The sequence below is a fragment of the Hemiscyllium ocellatum genome, chromosome 5 (genome assembly GCF_020745735.1).
Source record: "Hemiscyllium ocellatum isolate sHemOce1 chromosome 5, sHemOce1.pat.X.cur, whole genome shotgun sequence".
Taxonomy (NCBI): domain Eukaryota; kingdom Metazoa; phylum Chordata; class Chondrichthyes; order Orectolobiformes; family Hemiscylliidae; genus Hemiscyllium; species Hemiscyllium ocellatum.
In genome coordinates this window covers 110,567,118-110,586,677 of record NC_083405.1, presented here as the reverse complement: position 1 = coordinate 110,586,677, position 19,560 = coordinate 110,567,118, and positions in this window count along the sequence as shown.

Below are 19,560 nucleotides of genomic sequence, written 5' to 3'. Positions count from 1 at the left end.
CTCAGGACAATCACCCTGGCTCTCCACAGTAATATTCTACCTAAAGATCTGGTCTCCTCAGGTTCAGAAAGATTTCAATCCTGGTTGTGATGACCCATTATCACCATAGACTCATAGAATCATGAGATGTACAGCATGGAAACAGACCCTTCGGTCCAACTCATCCATGCTGACCAGATATCCAAAATAAATCTCGTGCAATTTGCACTACCAGCTGTTCTGGATCTTGTTGGGTCCACAGTCGGATATTGTCAGTGGTGACTGGAAAGGTGTCCAAGAAATTTAAAACCAAAACTGACTCTCCCAGAGGAGGCACCACCCGTAGAACATCTGCCAGTGGGAGGCGATTCAAGGCATTCACATTAACCACTTAGCTTCCTGGATGGTGTTCTAACTTCTACGCACTGAGAATAAGGGTCCAACATTAAATTTTACCGAAAGCTATGGCTGACACTGCCATGTCTTCCCTTAGTAACCCTAACAGGGGTTTGTGATCTGTTACTGTAACAAAAAGAAAATGGGAAAGTGGAGTCTTTGTAATTATTTGGGATAACATAATGGTAGTTATAAAATATGCTTGCCATCACTGAGACAAATATATAAGACCATAAGACATAGGAGCAGAAATTAGGCCACTCTGTCCATCAAGTCTGCTTCGACATTCAATCATGACTGATAAATTTCTCAGAGGAGAAAGTGAGGACTGCAGATGCTGAAGATCAGAGCTGAAAATGTGCTGCTGGAAAAGTGCAGTAGGTCAGGCAGCATCCAAGGAGCAGGAGAACCGATGTTTCGGGAATGAGCCCTTCTTCAGGATTCTCCTGCTCCTTGGATGCTGCCTGACCTGCTGTGCTTTTCCAGCAACACATTTTCAGCTGATAAATTTCTCAATCTCATTCTCCCGCTTTCTCCCTGTAATCCTTGAACCCCTTGATATTCAAGAATTTATATATGTCAGTCTTAAATATACTCGATGACCTGATGTCCACAGCATTCTGTGGCAATGACATCTATAGACTCACCAGTCTCTGAAGAAGTTTCTCCTTATCTCCATCCTGAAAGATCTTCCATTTACTCTAAGGCTGTGGCCTCAGGTCGTAGTCTCTCCTTCCAATGGAAACAACTTCCCAACATCTACTCTGTTTGGACGCTACAGTTTCTGTATGTTTCAATTAGCTTACCCCCTCCCCATCCTTCTAAACTCCATCAAATAAAGACCCAGAGTCCTCAAACATTTTCAAGTCCTCTCAAAATAAATGCCATCATTGCATTTGACTTCCTAACTACTGACTCAACTTGCAAGTTTATCTTGAGAGAATCCTGGACAAGAACTCCCAAGTCCCTTTGCATTTCACATTTCTGAATTTTCTCCACATTTAGAAAATAGTCCAAGCCTCTATTCTTCCTATTAATGTGCATGATGTCACACTTTCCAATGTTGTACTCTATCTGCCACTTCTTTGCCCACTCTCCTAACCTGTCCAAATCCATCTGCAGCCTCCCTGCCTCCTCAATGCTACCTGTCCCTCTACCTATCTTTGTATCATCTGCAAACTTAACCAGAACATCCTCAGTTCCTTCATCTAAATCATTAATGTATAAAGTGAAAAGTTGTGGTCCCAACACTGAGCCTTGCTGAACACCATTTGTCACCAGCTGCCATCCTGAGAAGAACCCTTTTATCCCCACTCTCTGCTTTCTGACAGACAGCTTCTATCCATGCTAGCATCTTGCCTCTGACACCATGGGCCCTGATCTTACTCAGTAGCCTCCTTTGTACACTTGGCTGAAGGCCTTCTTGATGTCCAGGTAGATAACATCCATTGGCTACCCTTGGTCTAAACTGTTGCTCACCTCCTCAAAGAATTTTAGATTTGTCAGGCATGGCCTCCCCTTGATGAAACCATGCTGACTTTTCCCTATGTTACCATGCATTTCCAAGTATTCAGAAATCTTATACTTCACAATCGATTCCAGAATCCTACCCATGAGTGCAGGTGGGCTAATTGGTCTATAATTCTCTATCTTTTGCCTTGTTCCCTTTTTAAACACAGATGTCATGTTAGCAATTTTCCAATCCTCTGGGACCCTTCCTGTTCTCGCAATTCCTAAAAGATCACCACTAATGCCTCCACTATCTCTTCAGCTATCTCCCTTAGAACCCTAGGGTATAGTCCTTCTAGTCCAGGCAATTCATCCACCTTCAGGCCCTTCAGTTTTTCTAACACCTTTTCCTTGGTGATGGCCACCATACTCAGCTCTGCCCCCTCACTCTCTTGAATTTTTGGGATATTACTTGTGTCTTCCACTGTGAAGACTGACTTGAAGTAATGATTCAATTCCTCAGCTATTTCCATGTTCCCCACTACTATCTCTCCAGTGTCATTTTCCAGAAGTCCAATGTCCACTTTTGCCTCTCTTTTGCTCTTACACTTTTCCTTTATATTACTAGCTAGCTTACCCTCATATTTAATCTTCTCCCTCCTTATTTATTTTTTTGTTGCCTTCTGTTAATTCCCAATCCTTTTGTTTCCCACCGTCCTTCATCGGATCATATGCTTTCTCTTTTGCTTTTGTGCTATCCCTGACTTCCCTAGTCAGCCATGGTTGCCTCATCCTCCATGTACCATGCTTCTTTTTCCTTGGGATCTCTGCTGTGTGTCCTGATTTACTCCCAGAAACTCCTGCCATTGCTGTTCCATTGCCTTTCCTGCTAGGCTCGTCCCCCAGTCAATTCTTCCCAGCTTCTCCCTCATGCCTCTATATTTGCCTTTATTCAGCTCTAATACTGTTACCTCTGATTCTATCTTCTCCTTCTGAAATTGCAGAGTGAATTCAATCATATTCTGGTCACTGCTTCCTAAGGATTCCTTCACCTTATGCTCCCTTATCAAGTCTGCCTCATTATACAATGCTAAATCTAATATTGTCTGATCCCTTGTGGAATCCACCACAAGCTGCTCCAAAAACCCATTTCATAGACATTTCACAAATTCCTTTTCTTGCAAACCACTACCAACCTGATTTTCCCAGTCCACCTGCATGTTGAAATCCCCATGATCACTGTAACTTTACCTTTCCTGCACATCTTTTCCATCTCCTGGTGCATCTTGCCCCCCAGCTCCTGACTACTGTAATTGGAGGCTTATACATTTGTGATTCCTCAGTTCTACCTACTCAGATTCTACACCATCTGACCCTACTTCATTTCTTACTATTTATTTAATTTCATTTCTTACTAATAAAGCAACCCCACCCCACTCTACCCACTTGCCTATCTTTACGATAGTAAAAAATGAGGTCTGCAGATGCTGGAGATCACAGCTGCAAATGTGTTGCTGGTCAAAGCACAGCAGGCCACAGCAGGAATATTCCTGATGAAGGGCTTATGCTCGAAACGTCGAATTCTCTATTCCTGAGATGCTGCCTGGCCTGCTGTGCTTTGACCAGCAACACATTTGCAGCTATCTTTACGATAGGATGTATATCCTTGAATATTCAACTCCCAGACCTGATCCCCTTGCAGCCAAATCTCCATGATACCCACCACGTCATACCTGCCAATTTTGATCTGCGCCACAAGCTCATTTATCTTTTTTCTTAAATTGCGTGCGTTCAGATATAACACCATCAGTTCTGTATTAACCCCCCTCTTCTTATTGTCATTCGTTTATCCAGCGTGCTTGATGTTTGATTGCTAACCCTTCCCATACACTCTGTCCTACTTGTCTCTGTGCTGGAGATTTTAATAACATCTCCTGTTTCGGCAATCTTACTGCACTTTTAATTAAGGTTTACTAATTTTCCCTATAACCGAACCAACACGCCCCCTCCAGCGCCCTCCTCCCTCCCATTTAGTTTAAAGCCCTATTTACAGCACTAATTATGAGATTTGCTCAAGTTCTAGATTAGATTAGATTACTTACAGTATGGAAACAGGCCCTTCGGCCCAACAAGTCCACACCGACCCGCCGAAGCGCAACCCACCCATACCCCTACATTTACCCCTTACCTAACACTACGGGCAATTTAGCATGGCCAATTCACCTGACCTGCACATCTTTGTGACTGTGGGAGGAAATCGGAGCACCCGGAGGAAACCCACGCAGACACGGGGAGAATGTGCAAACTCCACACAGTCAGTCGCCTGAGGCGGGAATTGAACCCAGGTCCCTGGCGCTGTGAGGCAGCAGTGCTAACCACTGTGCCACCGTGCCACCGTTCTGGTCCCAGTACGGTTCAGATGAAGACTGTCCCATTGGAACAGGTCCCTATTTCCGGCAGTACTTGTGCCAATGTCCCATGAATTCAATCCCATTTCTCCTACACCAAACTTTGAGCCATGCATTTACCTGCTTAATCTTATTGACCCTGTGCCAATTAGCTTATGGCTCACATAGTAATCCAGAGATTATTCCCTCCTTGGTTCTGCTTTTCAATTTAGTTCTCAGCTGTTCATACTCCCTTAGCAGAGCCTCTGCCAGAGTGATATCTATATCATTGGTACCCACGTGGACCACGACCACTCGATTTTTACCTTCCCACTCCAAGTTCCTCAGATGAGATATCTCGAACCTAAGCACCAGGCAGGCAACACAACCTTTGAGGATTCTGATTACATAGAACAGTGTCTCTACCCCTAACTATACTATCCCCAATTACAACAACATTTCCCTTCTCTCCTTCCGCTTGAATAGCTCCCTGCACCATGGTGCTGCAGTCAGTTGGCTCCTCCTCCCTGAAGTCCCCATTCCCACCCATACAGGGAGTAAATCTCTTGAACCTGTTGTTCTAGTTTTACCTGCCAGTGGAAATAACCTCTCTCCCTCCATCCTATCTATTCCCTTCATATTTTTGTAAGTTTCTATAAGATCCCCACCATTCTTATAAATTCCATGAATATAATCCCAGTCCATTCAGTCTCTCCTCAGAAGTCAACCCCCTCAACTTTGGAATCAACCTAGTGAAACCCCCTCCAGTGCCAGTACATCCTTTTGCAAGTAAGGAGACCAAAACTGCACACAGTATTCCAGATGTGGCCTCACCAGCACCCTGTACAGCTGTAACATAACCTCTCTGCTTTTAAATACAACCCCTCTAGCAATGAAAGAAGATTTTCATTTCCTTCTTAATTACCTGTTGTACCTGCAGACCAATCTTCTGTGATTCATGCGCAAGGACACCCAGATCCCTTTGCACAGTAAAATAGTTGCAAAGAGATAAGGACAAATGTACAGTGAATGCTATACATAGAAGCAACTTAAGTAACTCTCTTGAGATTGCATACAACCATTAATCATTGATTATGACAAGGAGAAAAGTCTGATGGAGTTCTATTGTGTAAGGATATTAAGGCTGTGATGTCACTGAGCTACACATCATTGGGTATAAAAGCCATAGTGTCATACAGAGTTAGATTAGACTAGAAGGATCATTTGGAAGATACTCAGGGGATAGCCGATATCTTAATTTTTATATTTATTTAAAGGCACTGTGTTTCAGATGTAATTTGATTGGTCTACCACTCGATTTGTAATCAAATACACTTTATTCATATAACACAAATAATATAGAAACAAAAAGAAGAACGTGCGCAACTTTAACTCAGTTGAAATACTTAACAAAATAATATGTGATTTAACCATGAATCATTAACTGTTACAATATAGGCAGCATCCCATAAACACACCCTTAGGCAAAAATGCAATTCAGCAAACAATTCGAGTTCTCTTGTGCTGTCTTTCTCCAGGCTAGACAAAAGAAAACAGTCTGTCTCTTCCTTTTCCCAAGAGGCAGCCTGTCATCCAAGAATTCATTCTGGCAACATGGAACTCAAGTTTTTAGCTCATTGGCCAGCAGAAATCTTCAAAAAGCTGAAAGCAAAACTAAAAACCTTTCTGGGTCTGTGTGAGCCCTGACCCTATCCACTCGCGATTCTTTCATTTGAAAAAAGACACGAGGGAGAACTCACAAACTGTTTACAAACTACCCATCTGAAGGAGACATTTCAGCACCACTGCAACAAGATCTCTCTGCAAGAGAAACAGGACAGAACACATCTCTCTTAAAGGCATAGTATCATCACAACACAACTTCCACATAATCAGAGAAACAACACCATACAAATTCAGTGTTTTCTCTTGAATTAAGTTTCACTTATTTTGAAGATTCGCAGATGACTGATCCTTTAGGTGCTTGTGCGAAGCTCTCTACTTGGTCATCCTGAAGAAATAGATCAAGAATTGAGGTATAAATAGCTTGGAACAGAAACCCTCTATGTACATGCACCTTGTGGAACAATGATACTTTACATGAAAAATTTCCTACAGAACACAGAGTCCAATCTTCTTTTTCAGTTAATTTGCAGTGTCCTTTTTGTTCCCTTTTTAAGTTCAAACATGAGAAAATTTAGAAGCATTTCAAGTGTATTATTTCGACATCTGGTTAGTTACAGGGGCTTTGAGATCTGTTTCATTCTATTTGCAGTGAGGAATTGCTTCTCCTAAAGTCTGCAAGAGTTACTTAGTTTACCTGATAATCCTGATGAAGGGCTTACGCCGGAAACATCGATTCTCCTGCTTCTCCGATGCTGCCTGACCTGCTGTGCTGTCCCAGCACTCCAATCTCGACTCTGAAAAAGCCAATATGAGTACCAATCAGCATATATTAGAACTGCTGAATGCACAAAGGTTACCTCTTGCATCTATCCTTTTCTATCCAGTGCAGTGCAAACTTGTACATTTGTATTATAGACTTACTCAGATATAAAGATAGATTTTGCCATGACAGGCATAATTAGTGGCAATCACGCCATCAAATATCTGACTGTGTTATTGTACATACTACAAAGGGTAAGATGCCTTCTGTGACAATTTACCATGTTGATAATATTGTTTTAAATGATTGGATAACCTGAAAGCAAATTTTATTGACTTTTATTGTGAACACAAAGCATTTTCCAAAGTTTGTACAGTTCTTTGCTATTTTTGTTCAAAGGGAAATCAATTGCATTTGTCTAGCTGTTCCCATTAGCTAATGTACAAGAGCTAGAAGACATTGATTTAAGGCTTTGGAGAAGATATTGTCGAGAGATAATGAAGAACAATATTTTTACAAAGCAACAGGGTGGGATGGTAGCTCAGTGGTTAGCACTGCTGCCTCACAGTGCCAGGGACCTGGGTTTGATGCCAGCCTTGGGCGACTGTCTGTGTGGAGTTTGCACATTCTCCCTGTATCTGCGTGGGTTTCCTCTGGGTGCTCCGGTTCCCTCCTACAGTCCAAACATGTGCAGGTCAGGTGAATTGGCCATGCTAAATGGCCCTTAGTGTTCAGGGATGTGCTTTAGTCAGGGATAAATGCAGAATAATAGGGGAATGGATCTGGTGGATACTCTTAGGAGGGTCAGTGTGGACATGCTGGGCTCAAAGGCTTGTTTCCACACTATCAGGATTCTGTTTCTGATTTTGATTCTATTTCAAATGGGAAGTGGTGGAGACGAGTACAATTTTAACATTTAAAAGACATCTGAATGGGTACATGAATAACAACGCATGACAGAAGTATGGGCCAAATGCTGGCAAAAGGGATTGGAGTAACTTTGGATAGTGGTTGGCATGGACAATCTGGAGTGAAGGATTTGTTTCTGTGCTGTACAACTCTATGATTGTATGAATGATAATGATAAGAAATTCAGTGCCCACCACCAGTGTGGTGGATGTGGAAACAATCAATGATATCAGAAGGAAATTGGGTAGACACTTGAAGGAAATAAACTTGGCAAGTTCATGGGGATTGAATGGGGGAAATGGCATTGACTGAAATGTTTACCAGAAATTAGACACAGACCCAATAGGTTGCATGGCCTCCTTCTGTACTATAAATTACTCCATCAATAAATTACTCCATCAATAAATTTAGACTTATTCAGATTGTGGTTGAATACTGTTAGGCAGTTAGATTTTTTGAGTCATGGCACTCCTGTATTTTTCACTATCAATATCTTTAAAGCTCGCTGCTAACTGCATTACAGAAGAAATGTGCTTATATTAGAGGAAATACAGAGGGCTTTTAAAAAGATGAGTGTTGCCAGGAGAGATTTAGCTGTCGGAACGATAGGATAGGCTTGGATTCTTTGGAAAACCGATTGAAGGGAAATTTAACTAAGGTACACAAATATATGAGGGGCTGAGGTAAAAGGGATAGGAAAGGCAAATTTCCCTTAAGGTTAAGAGGCAGAAATTAGCAGCTATAGGTTTGAAAAAATTGGTGAAGGACTATAGAAAAAGTGAGAAGTAATGTTTTCCATGTGTAAAAAATGTTGAGGGATTTGAAACTCGTTAACTAAGGAGAGAATGTCTCAGTGCATTTAAAGCACAGAAAGACCATAGCCTACAGAGCTATGGAACATGGTTCTGGTGAATAGCTCTTTCCAGATCAATGTGGTGATGAATCCAATGGTTTCCCTCTATGCTTTTTTTTTTGCTTTTCTTTGACTAACTTTTATAAAGTCAGTAACATACTGGTCGCGGAAGTTTTCAACATTTTCAAACAACTTCTTTTCCTGGCAAGTTTCTTTGTCCCCCCCAATTAGTTTACTTATCCACCCAGAGAATCACTTTTGACATACATACATTTACTGAGAGCCAGTGGAAAAGAGCACCAAGCCTATTCCACTATTGTTCAATGAGTTCATAACATATTTCTGTTTTAACTTCTTCAACCCACCTTTGTTTCATAATCCTTTACTAATAAATTTGACCAGTTGATTATTTACAATTTAGTCAGTATTTTTAATAATTCACTGGTATAGAAACTATTAATCCATGGACAAGTATTTAGCAAGCCTCAATTTCTTTATTTTTGATGGCAATATCAACTGTCTTTAAGGAATCACTTTTGGGGGCATATTTTGTTTTGTTTTACAGCCCAGAAAGTATTGGATCTGGAATGAAAACAAAAACTGAAGGGAAAGTTCGGCAGGTCTGATAGAGTCATAGTCATAGAGTCATAGGGATGTACAGCACGGAAACAGACACTTTGGTCTAACCCGTCCATGCTGACCAGCAATCCTAATCTAATCTAGTCCCATTTGGCAGTACTTGGCCCATATTCTTCTAAACAATTCTTAATAACATACAAATCCTGGATGCCTTTGGTGTTAATAGCATCTACTGAGAGAGAAACAGTTCATTTTTTTAACTCCAATAAGATACTTTCACAGAACTCAAGAGAAAAATGGAAAACTATGGGTTTTAGAATGTGCATAAAGGTGAGGAGTGATTACATCATAAGGGAAGGTTAGGAAAACTTAAAGTGTGAACAAAATTAAGGATCACCAGACAAAAGTCAAAGAGATTGGTAATGGTTGTACAGAAATGAGATATATCCAAAGTAGCTGTTAATAGTTAGTGTTAATGACAGAGTACAGTTCAACTCGGACCTTTTTTTGCTTTGTCAGTGAGACAACCACAAAGTTACCACTTTCTTCACCTGCAACATCATTCTCTTTCCCTATCCTTTCCCTCTTCCCAAACACACAGATTGTTAAACTTCTCTGGAGGATATGCACATGATTTCCTGCAATTTATAGGGTGAAGAAGAGGAACAGAAGCAGAGAAAAAAGGAATGTGAGCCAGAATTTGAAAGTATGTACTTTGAGGTATTCTCCAAAGAATTCATATCAGCACAGGCCAAATAATCATGTGAGGGAGAAATGAATTGATGGATATGTTGTTGGACTAAGTGCAGAAGGGAAGCTTACAAGTATCAACATGACCTGCTGAGCAGTATCTAAGCAGCAAATACTTTGTAATATTTCATAATTTTGGCAGAACAGCTTTCATTAAGACCTTTTTAGGAGCTCTCTATTGAAAAACAAATGCATTGAACTGAACAGACAAGCAGGGCCAGCTATTGCATTAAATACAGATATATCACAACCATCTGCATGGACCACTTAGGACTCATGGTTTTTCAGGTGGCCATGGGGAATCTCTGCAATCTCATTTCAGATTACCGGCTTGGCATGTCTGTATCAATAACCCGATACATTAGGGAATGCAGCAAAACAGCAGTAAGGTAAGGGACCACAGCTAATCCCTCTGTTCTTTGATTTTCTAATTGATATTCATGTTCTCCAGTAAAATGCACAATCTTTTATTTAACCAGCTGCCAGCACTGGGTGAGTTCAAAAGCATTCACAAATGTTCTGGTTTATTGTTTAAAGCCAGTGTGCTTATAGACGTTCTTCTTTTTTTATTTATTGTTCTAACCTAGCTGGCTTGCATAAATATGCTCATCATAACTCTTACACGGCAATATTTTGACTGAAAATGTTCTTTAAGGATCAGTAATCCTGACATCCTGCCATTTTGACTTAGTGTCATGAAGCCTTTGAGGGAGCTGGCTTATAAACGTTGATGGTGAAATAAACAGGCATTTTCAGGATAATTTAGCCTATTGTCCAATGATGTAAGTTTATAATGACACAACCATACTCGGGGAAATCTTACTGAGTTTGCAACCCAGATGGATCAGATCTCACTGCGTCTCTGCTCAACTTCCAAGCAAAACTGAAGTAACTACCTTGAATGAAAAATTCAGTTCGTAACCTCCTTAAATTCATTATTGATGTTGAAATAATTTTTGAAACCTTAGTTTTACTGACTGAAGCGAGGGGCCAGTGGTGGGTGAAGGTAGGTTTGCTGTTGGGGGATGTGAGGTTTAATATATTGTAATGAGCAGTAACCAATGCGGTCGTTAAAACAGTGAGTTAAACTGGATACAAACACTTAACCCCACCACCAACTGAAATCACATATCCTCCCCATCGGTCTTTGACCTGGTGAAAAGAATTATGCTCCCACTTCTTTGTCTTAGGTAGTTACCAAGCTTTCAGCCCGTGTAATGTCCGCAGTGGCAAAGAACATCTGGACTGGTCCAGGGAAGGACAACCAACCTACCAATGGATTAACAAGAAAATGCTCCAACTGTTCTCTTTCAGCTATTTAAGAAAAAATTGCAGTTTCGTTTCAACCCAGCATTGGAGAGGATTTGGGGAAGGGAATGTACTCTTGCTGGTGTCAGCTGCCATCTTCATTATATTCAAGATCACTCCCTTCAAATTCCAGCAGGGTCAGTCAGCACTTGTTGGACCCCGAATGTCATGCTCTCACATAAACAGAGAAGGAACCAAGGAAGTTCTGATGCATTATTGCTACTATCTGCATTCTTACCTTTCAAGGTACCCCATGTCTGATTTGGCAAAGTTTTCCTTTGTCCCAAAGTACAATAAAGTGCAATGGTGTTGATAAGGTTAGATACCTTGGTAGAAAGCAGTCACCAATCCTTTCTCCTGTGCTTGTCTTGGACTTTCCAGTAATTTGTGAAGAAGGATGGACCATAAATATGTCTAAGCAGAAGAAGCTGTTATCTTAGCTAACAAAATATGTATTGTATATATATAAGATAAGTATATATATAAGCAACTCCATACTGTATGGGGGAGGCGATGGTATAGTGGTAATGTGGTTTAATCGTCCAGAGCCCCAGCTCACTGCTCTGGGATGTGTGTTCAAATCCCACTGTGGCAGGCATTGAAATTTGAATTTAATGAAATTTGGGATTAATTTTAAAAGAATGCTCAACTAATGATTGGAGATAGTAAAGACTGCAGATGCTAGAAGTCAGAGTTAACAAAATGTGGAGCTGGAAAATCACAGCAGGTCAGACAACATTGAAGGAACAGGAAAGTTGACGTTGTGGGTCAGGTCCTGATCAAGATTGTGAGATATAGTCTCGATTGCATAAACCCATACTGACTGTCTCTAACAAGCCAATTCTTCTCCAAAAGTGAGTAAATCCTTTCACTAAGAATTTTCTCCAATACCTTCCCGACTCCTGATGTAAGGCTCACTTGCCTATAATTTCCTGGGCCATCCCTGTTGCCCTTGTTAAGCAAAGGAACAACATTGGTTATTCTCCAATCTTCTAGGATCTTGCCTGTGGTTAAAGATGATGCAAAAATCTCTGTCAAAGTCCCAGCAATCTCCTCCATTGCCTCATTCAGTATCCTGGGAACTTATCTACCTTAATACCTTTCAAGACACCCAATATCTCCTTATTCTTCATGAAGACATGCTCTACAATATCACCATGCCCACTCCCTAATCTTACCACCATCCATGTCGTTCTCCTTGGTGAATATTGATACAAAGTACTCATTAAGGATATCACCGACTTCCTCTAGCTCTGTGTATAAATTACCTCCTTTGTCCTTGAGAGGACATACCTTTCTGTCTCCAACTACGACTTCATAGAACTTCCTAAGACTCTCCAAAATGTCCTATGGTTGTTATAACCTTGAAGTTAAGAAAGCGGCGTTTTGACTCCCTATTTTGAGACCTATGGCTTCTTTGGTGCCAGCCATCACAAGTCAAAGCAAGCCTGTTGTTGCCTGCTGCAGTAAGGAGACCACCATTATTATCTTATTACCCATTTGAATTGCCAGGTATTACTTAGCAGTTGGCTAAGTGGATATACCTAATCATCTCGTCGCCCACAGGCTCATGTAAATAAACTGTATGATTCATTTACTTGGTGAGTTTGGCCAAAGGAATTCTTCACTGGAAATGTTTCAGTAATTTTAGGAGAAATAGCAGTTATTTTTGAGACAGTCTTGCAACTGTGTAATTCGAAAGCTGAAGATAGGGAAGAAAATGCTCAATTTCCTAAAGGTTATCCAAACATGGAGTTTCTATTGCTCCAAGATAGCTGTTATTTGTGGTAACGTATATGCTAAAAAATTACAAAGTGCTCCTGTTCCCTTGGGCTCCCTTTGTTGTCAGCATTTGTTACCAAATGTCATATTATTGATGCATGACAAAGTACAGCTTGCAGCTTCAACACACATTAGTAGAAAATTCATAACAGATAATGCACACTTAATTATTTTCTAATCGGTGATATGCACCATGTCGAACTGTCGTTCCACAGAATTGCAGAGGCATAATACCCACTCCTTTGTTATTGATTTGCTCGGTATTCAAGATTAAAGTTGGTTAATGTAGTCCTTGGGTGCCTGTCAGGTTTTATTCTGCGTAGGAACGCAAGACCTGAGAGGCTCAATACTTCTCAGCTAGTCTACAGAGCCTGAAGTTGAGTTCTCGTCATCTTGGGATTTGTTTTGTCTGTGTACTCTCTCAGTGACTCTTACCTCAAGCTGACAATACTGAAGAGTTGGCAACGTGAGCTGCTCTGCTGCCTCTCTCCTGCACAAGCATATGTCCATGAGCTCAAACCTGTCACTCAGTGAGGCAGTCAGCAAAATATTGTAATAACCCAAAAGGTAATGCTGGTGGAACATGTGAAAGAAAACATCTGGGCACAGAGCTCGTACTTGCACCTCCACAAACTAGGATATATTTGTCATTTATTTCCTGTTAGTTAAGAAGGAAAGTAATGAGAAATTCAGACCCATCAACAAACAGTACATTGTTGCTGACCTTATAATTGGATCATTTATGCTGCATTTGGACTCTTGATGCTGCAAACAAACTCATCACAGCAACACTTCTGAGAGTTAATGATGTGGTGCAGTCAGAAGCATCAGAACTGGAGAGTCAGCCCACACAACCCAAGCCTTCTTTTGGAACTCAGCATGTTGTACTTTCCAATACTGTTGAAGTTCATGGGATATCATGTTTGTTAAAAGTTTGTGAGAAGATTTGTAGCTCGGGTGCTCGTTGTTGTGGTTCTGTTCGCTGAGTTAGAAATTTGTGTTGCAGACATTTCATCCCCTGCCTCAGTGAAGCGCTTCTGTGATGTTTCCTCCGGCATTTATAGTGGTTTGTCTCTGCCACTTCCGGTTGTCAGTTCCAGCTGTCCGCTGCAGCGGCCGGTATATTGGATCCAGGTCGATGTGTTTGTTGATAAAATCTGTGGATGAGTGCCATGCCTCTAGGGATTCCCTGGCTGTTCTCTGTTTGGCTTGTCTGCAGAGAGAAACCACCATAAATGCCGGAGGAAACATCACAGAAGCGCTTCACAGGAGGCTCCCAAGCACTGAGGATGTCACCTAGAGTGGGGACAAAACATCTCCAACACAAATTCCCAGCTTGGCGAACAGAACCACAACAATATCATGTTTGTAACACAAGGTGCGGGCCTGAAATTTTCTGCATGCTTTTTTAAACAGCTTATAAAATGCTGCTTAAATCTTCAAGTCTGCCTGATGCTACTTTTGTGGCAATGACCTGGGAGTACAAGGCTTTCATGCTACGTAGAAATCCCACATGGGGGTGGGTTCTAGGGATGAGTTTGGGAGACAAAACCCATAGGCATGGAGAATGTTCTGAGTGACATAGCAACCATTTTTGTCAACACCCAATTTTAAAAGGTTTGAGCACAGCGGAGAGGGCCCAGAGCAGCTAATGTTGGGGGAAAGCAGGAACAAGGGACTGAGTTAGATGATCAAACAAAGCTGTATTGGTTAGTGCATCAAGCTCAAAAAGCTGAACTGTCTACTTCTGCCCCTGTTTTCTGTGATTCTATGTTGCCAACATTTCAGTATCGCCAACTTGATGGAAGAGTCACTGAGAGAGTGCACACACAAGACAAATCCCAAGATGATGAGAACTCCACTTCAGGCTCTACAAGCTGATGGTAATGGTTTGAGCTTGTGGGGACTGTAGTTCTCACACAGAATGAAGCCTGATAGATACCCAAGTATTACTTTAACTAAGACACTGAGCAAATCAATAACAATGGAGTTAATATCAGGACTCTGCAGTTGTTGCTGTGTCAGCTGTCTTGCACACCGTGTTTCAATTTTAATCTCCACTCTTTCACAACAGGCATATTCCTGTCCTTCAATGTGTTATGTTGCAGTGTTGGCAGATGTACATTTAGCGATGGCTTTCGCATACTTCAGCATCAGCTAGCATCACAAGTCAGGTCCAAAGATATAGGGTTATGAAAAGTAAAATAAAGATTTACAGGGATATTGTTAGGGTTGATGGGTTTAAGCCACAAGGAGATGCTGAATAGGCTGGGGCTGCTTCCCCTAGAGCGTTGGATGCTGAGGGGTGATCTTATTGAGGTTTATTAAATCATGAGGGACATGGATAGGGTCTATTCCCTGGGGTAGGGGAATTGAGAACATGAGGGCATAGATTTAGGCTGAGAGAGGAAAGATATAAAAGGGACCTAACGGACACCTTTTTCACAGCACGGGTGGTATCTGTATGGAATGAGCTGTCAGAGGGAGCGATGGAGGCTGGTACAATCACAACATTTAAAGGCATCTGAATGGGTATATTAATAGGAAGGGTTTGAAGGGATATTGGCCAAGTGCTGACAAATGGGACTGGATTAAGTTAGGATATTTGGTCGGCAAGGACAAATTGGACTGAAGCGTCTGTTTCCATGCTGTATATTTCTATGACTCTATGATTATTAATTCAAAATGGCCTATCAAGGGTTATAAGGAGAAGGCAGGAAAATGGGGTTGAGAAACATCTCAGCCATGATCAAACGGCAAAACAGGTTGCCTAGACTGAATGGCATAATAGTGCTCCTCTATCTTATGGTCTTATTGCCACTTCAGTTCAAGCACCTTTTCCTGGGTGATATTATCACAATTAATTGTTTATCAGTCTATTTTTGTGGTAGATTATTTTCCTTATTCAGTATGAAATATGCACCATACATGAGATATTTTTTGTCTTTGGCAATTTGTCTTATTGAACAAAACTGATAGAATCCCATGCCTCAGCAATGTTTATTAAACATCAGTGAGAGAAATGTCAGAAGGTGAGTGCCACATTTCAGCTTTCTGTACAATTGGTGTTGAACCTCCCTGATGGTAGTTATTGAAAAATAGAATAGGAGACAAATCCATGGATGATTAATTAACCTAATGTCCTTCTATAATAACATCTGTTCAAGTCATTTCTGTATGAAGAAAATGATTCACATGTTTTTGAGGTTAAGGTTGCAGAACATCCTGGTGGACATGTTCAATGACAAATGTTCCAAAGTCCTTAAGACTAAAACAATTTCCAACAACTTGGAAACTTAATGATACAATGGATAATTCATTTGTCAGTCTAATTATTTTTTCATGAAGAACATCATTGATGTAATGCTTTGTACGTGTGAAATCAGTTGGATTCACTGACTACTGTTATGATCCCAATTGATGGCACTAATTGACAAGTCAGATCCCAAAATGACACGTAGCTCAAGACACTTTTTTTTATTTTTAGTCAACACTGTGGCCAGTCACTGAAACATATTCACATGGGGCTGCAGAGTTTCTTAAACAACAGGACAAAATCTTATTACACAGAAGAAGAAAGCAAAAAGAAAAGCATGCAATCTAGTTATAGAAGATAGTTCAGAAAAAGTTTTAAAACACAGAGCAAAACAATGTTTTCATGTTAAATCCCACTGCCATCAATTTGCAGAGATCAAAGTCCAGAGATATTATTCCTCTATAACAATATTTAGGTTTGGCTTAGAAATTCTCCCTAGTTTCATTCTTGTGAAATGTAGAATCTTCTTGCATTAATGTGAACAAAAATGTAAATGTAAATTTTCTCAGCTTCTAATAATCTGAAGGACTCCAACCGAACTCTCCTGCACAAACTAAACTTTTCTATTGAGTAAAATGCATTCTCCCTGAACAACTTTAAGAAAACAAATCTAATCTTGTTTCTGCTCTCAGCCTCTGAACTACCTTAAACATTTTCAATCTCTAGATTTTTAAAACTGAAATGAATCTTTGATTACACTGAACTGCAAGTAAGCTAATGGTCTTCAATATAAACTCACCTGTTAAAAACCACCTCAGTACAAACTACATCTCAAGGGTCTAGAACCATTTGTTTTCTGCTCAATGCTGTAGGAAGATCATTGATTCACCAGGACTGTGACCTTGGTTTAAAGAAAACCTTCATGGAAATTAGTCACATTCCTAGTGGTATTATCACTGGACTGTTAATCCAGAGACCCAGATAATATCCCTGGGACTCAGGTTCAAGTTGTACAACAGCAGAAAAAGGTCTGGAATTAAGATTCTAATGGTAACCATGCATCCATTGTCATCTGTTGGAAAAACCCATCTAATGTCCGTTAGGGAAGGAAACTGCCATCCCTATCTCGTCTGGCCTACACGTGACTCCAGACCCCAGAAATGTGGATAACTGTTAACTGCCCTCTGGGCAATTAGGAATGGGCAATAAATGCTGGCCTAGATAACGACGGCCACATCCTGTGAACAAAGAAAGAAAAAGAAATCCGTATCTGTGGTAAAATTCACCTCACAAAATTATCTTTATATACAGATTATAAATCTTTTTTTCACAGTACTTCATTCGTTTTTGAAATGTTTACAACATTTGTTGACACGTGAAGACACCAGAATTTGAATTGATCAACAACCTATTCTTGCGAGGCTGTGTTTAATATGCAAATTAAAGCATTTTTGTGATGAATGGAAAACTTTATCTGTTTTGTTATATAGACGTGACCCGACTGATCTGGGTTGGAATCCCTATTTCTGATGCAGATCAGGGGTAACATTCCTTATTTATATTTACAGAGGTTTTCCAGCTGTAGGTGTGAGGCAGGATTGACGAAGAGTTGATCATCGCTGTATTACACTTACACTTTATGACAATGACTGCCATATTCCAGGTTGAAAGGTCCCAAAGCCACTTTGCCAACTGCTGAAAGATGGTACACATGTAAAGCAAGTGACGGGATAGTGTTAAGTGCAAGAAGGCCAGGGTCCCAAATGTCTGAGGGTGTAAGGTGGCAGGTGAATGAAGAGTACAAGTGATTAGATTACTTACTTACAGTGTGGAAACAGGCCCTTTGGCCCAGCAAGTCCACACCAACCCTCCAAAGAGCAACCCACCCAGACCCATTTCCTTATATTTACCCCTTCACCTGACACTATGGGCAATTTAGCATGGCCAATTCACCTAACCTGCACATCTTTGGACTGTGGGAGGAAACCGGAGCAGATACGGAGAGAATGTGCAAACTCCACACAGACAGTTGCCCGAGGCGGGAATTGAACCCAGGTCTCTGGCACTGTGAGACAGCAAGTGCTAACCACTTTGCCACTGTGCCATGCCAAATGGATGGCAAGTTGAGTGCCTGATGGGGGAGAAAATATACAAACCAGTTGTCTGAATTGGGTAGAATGCCAGGGGGCTGCTGCTGCACAGAAGGCAGGTGGGTAAGCGGGTACAATTGGCAGCTGGATAAAGGCATAATGTGTCGAGTGGGTGTGCCGATAAGTAATAAGGTGTGTCATGTGTCAGATGGATCAGTGTGGTGACTAGGGAAGATTTACATTAGTTGTTGTCCAAGTGTGAGAGCAGGTTTTAATTCCCCTAACTTGTACTGGGTAAGTGAGTCAGAGCCCTGTGAAGTCTCCAACCATAAATCAGAGTTGGGGACTTTATCAGCAGATTCCAGATGCAAGATCATTGACCATTGGAAGTTTAAATTTTCAGGGCAATTCCGACAGAGTCTCGAACCAACAGAAGACTGGAAGATCTAATCCTTCATCTTAATTATGAAAGATTTGCAAGCAAGATTACCAGCTAGGAGTGAGATGAGGAGAAATGTCTTTACTCGGAGAGAGTTGTTAGGATTTGGAACGTGCTGCCTGGGAGAGTGGTGGACATGGATTCCCTAGGAGGTTTCAAAAGAGAGTTGCCTATTTCTATTTATCTGAAAGTGATGAACATATTGGGCTATGGAGATAAGGTTGAGAAATGGGACCAGTTGGGTAAGTTTTTGGGAGCTGGTATAGACATGATGGCTTGAATAGTCTCCTTTTGTATTGCAATATTCCATGATTCTATGACTTATTTAAAGTACAGTTGCAGAGTATTTGGGTCATACCAGAAAGCATTTGTTAATGAGCAGCTGTAGTTTTCACATGTGCTGCATTGATGGATGTGGAACTTTAGGAAAAATGTTCATGCTGTCGATTCTCTTATATACATTTATGTTACGTATGTAGGTTACAAAGAGACATAGATAGCTGTGCTGAGAGGCGGTAAATAAGGTTTCATGCGGACAAGTGTGAGGTAATTCACTTTGGAAGGAGCAACAGGAATAATGAGTACAGAGGAATCTCAATTATCTGAATATCAATTATCCAAATTTTGGATTATCCGAAGGGGCTCTCAAGATCCCAATAGAAACATTACATCAAAGAGCTGTTTCAACCCTGATTGCATCTTTTGTTTACAGGTACAATGAACTCGGCTCACTGAAATGCTGCCGAGCACAGTCCAGGCACCGTCTCTAAATGACTGACCTCCCTCCCTCCCTCTCTCTCCTCCGCCCAGACCCCCCCAACACTTTCCCTGGAGTTCTATGCAAGGGTGAACCCTCAACCCCCCCTTCCCCAGATAATCTCTCCAATATTGTCCTGTATAGGGTAGAGGTGGAAACTGTCAAAATGTTGTCGTAAAAAGGTGTGTGTGTGTGTGTGTGTGTGTGTGTGTGTGTGTGTGTGTGTGTGTGTGTGTGTGT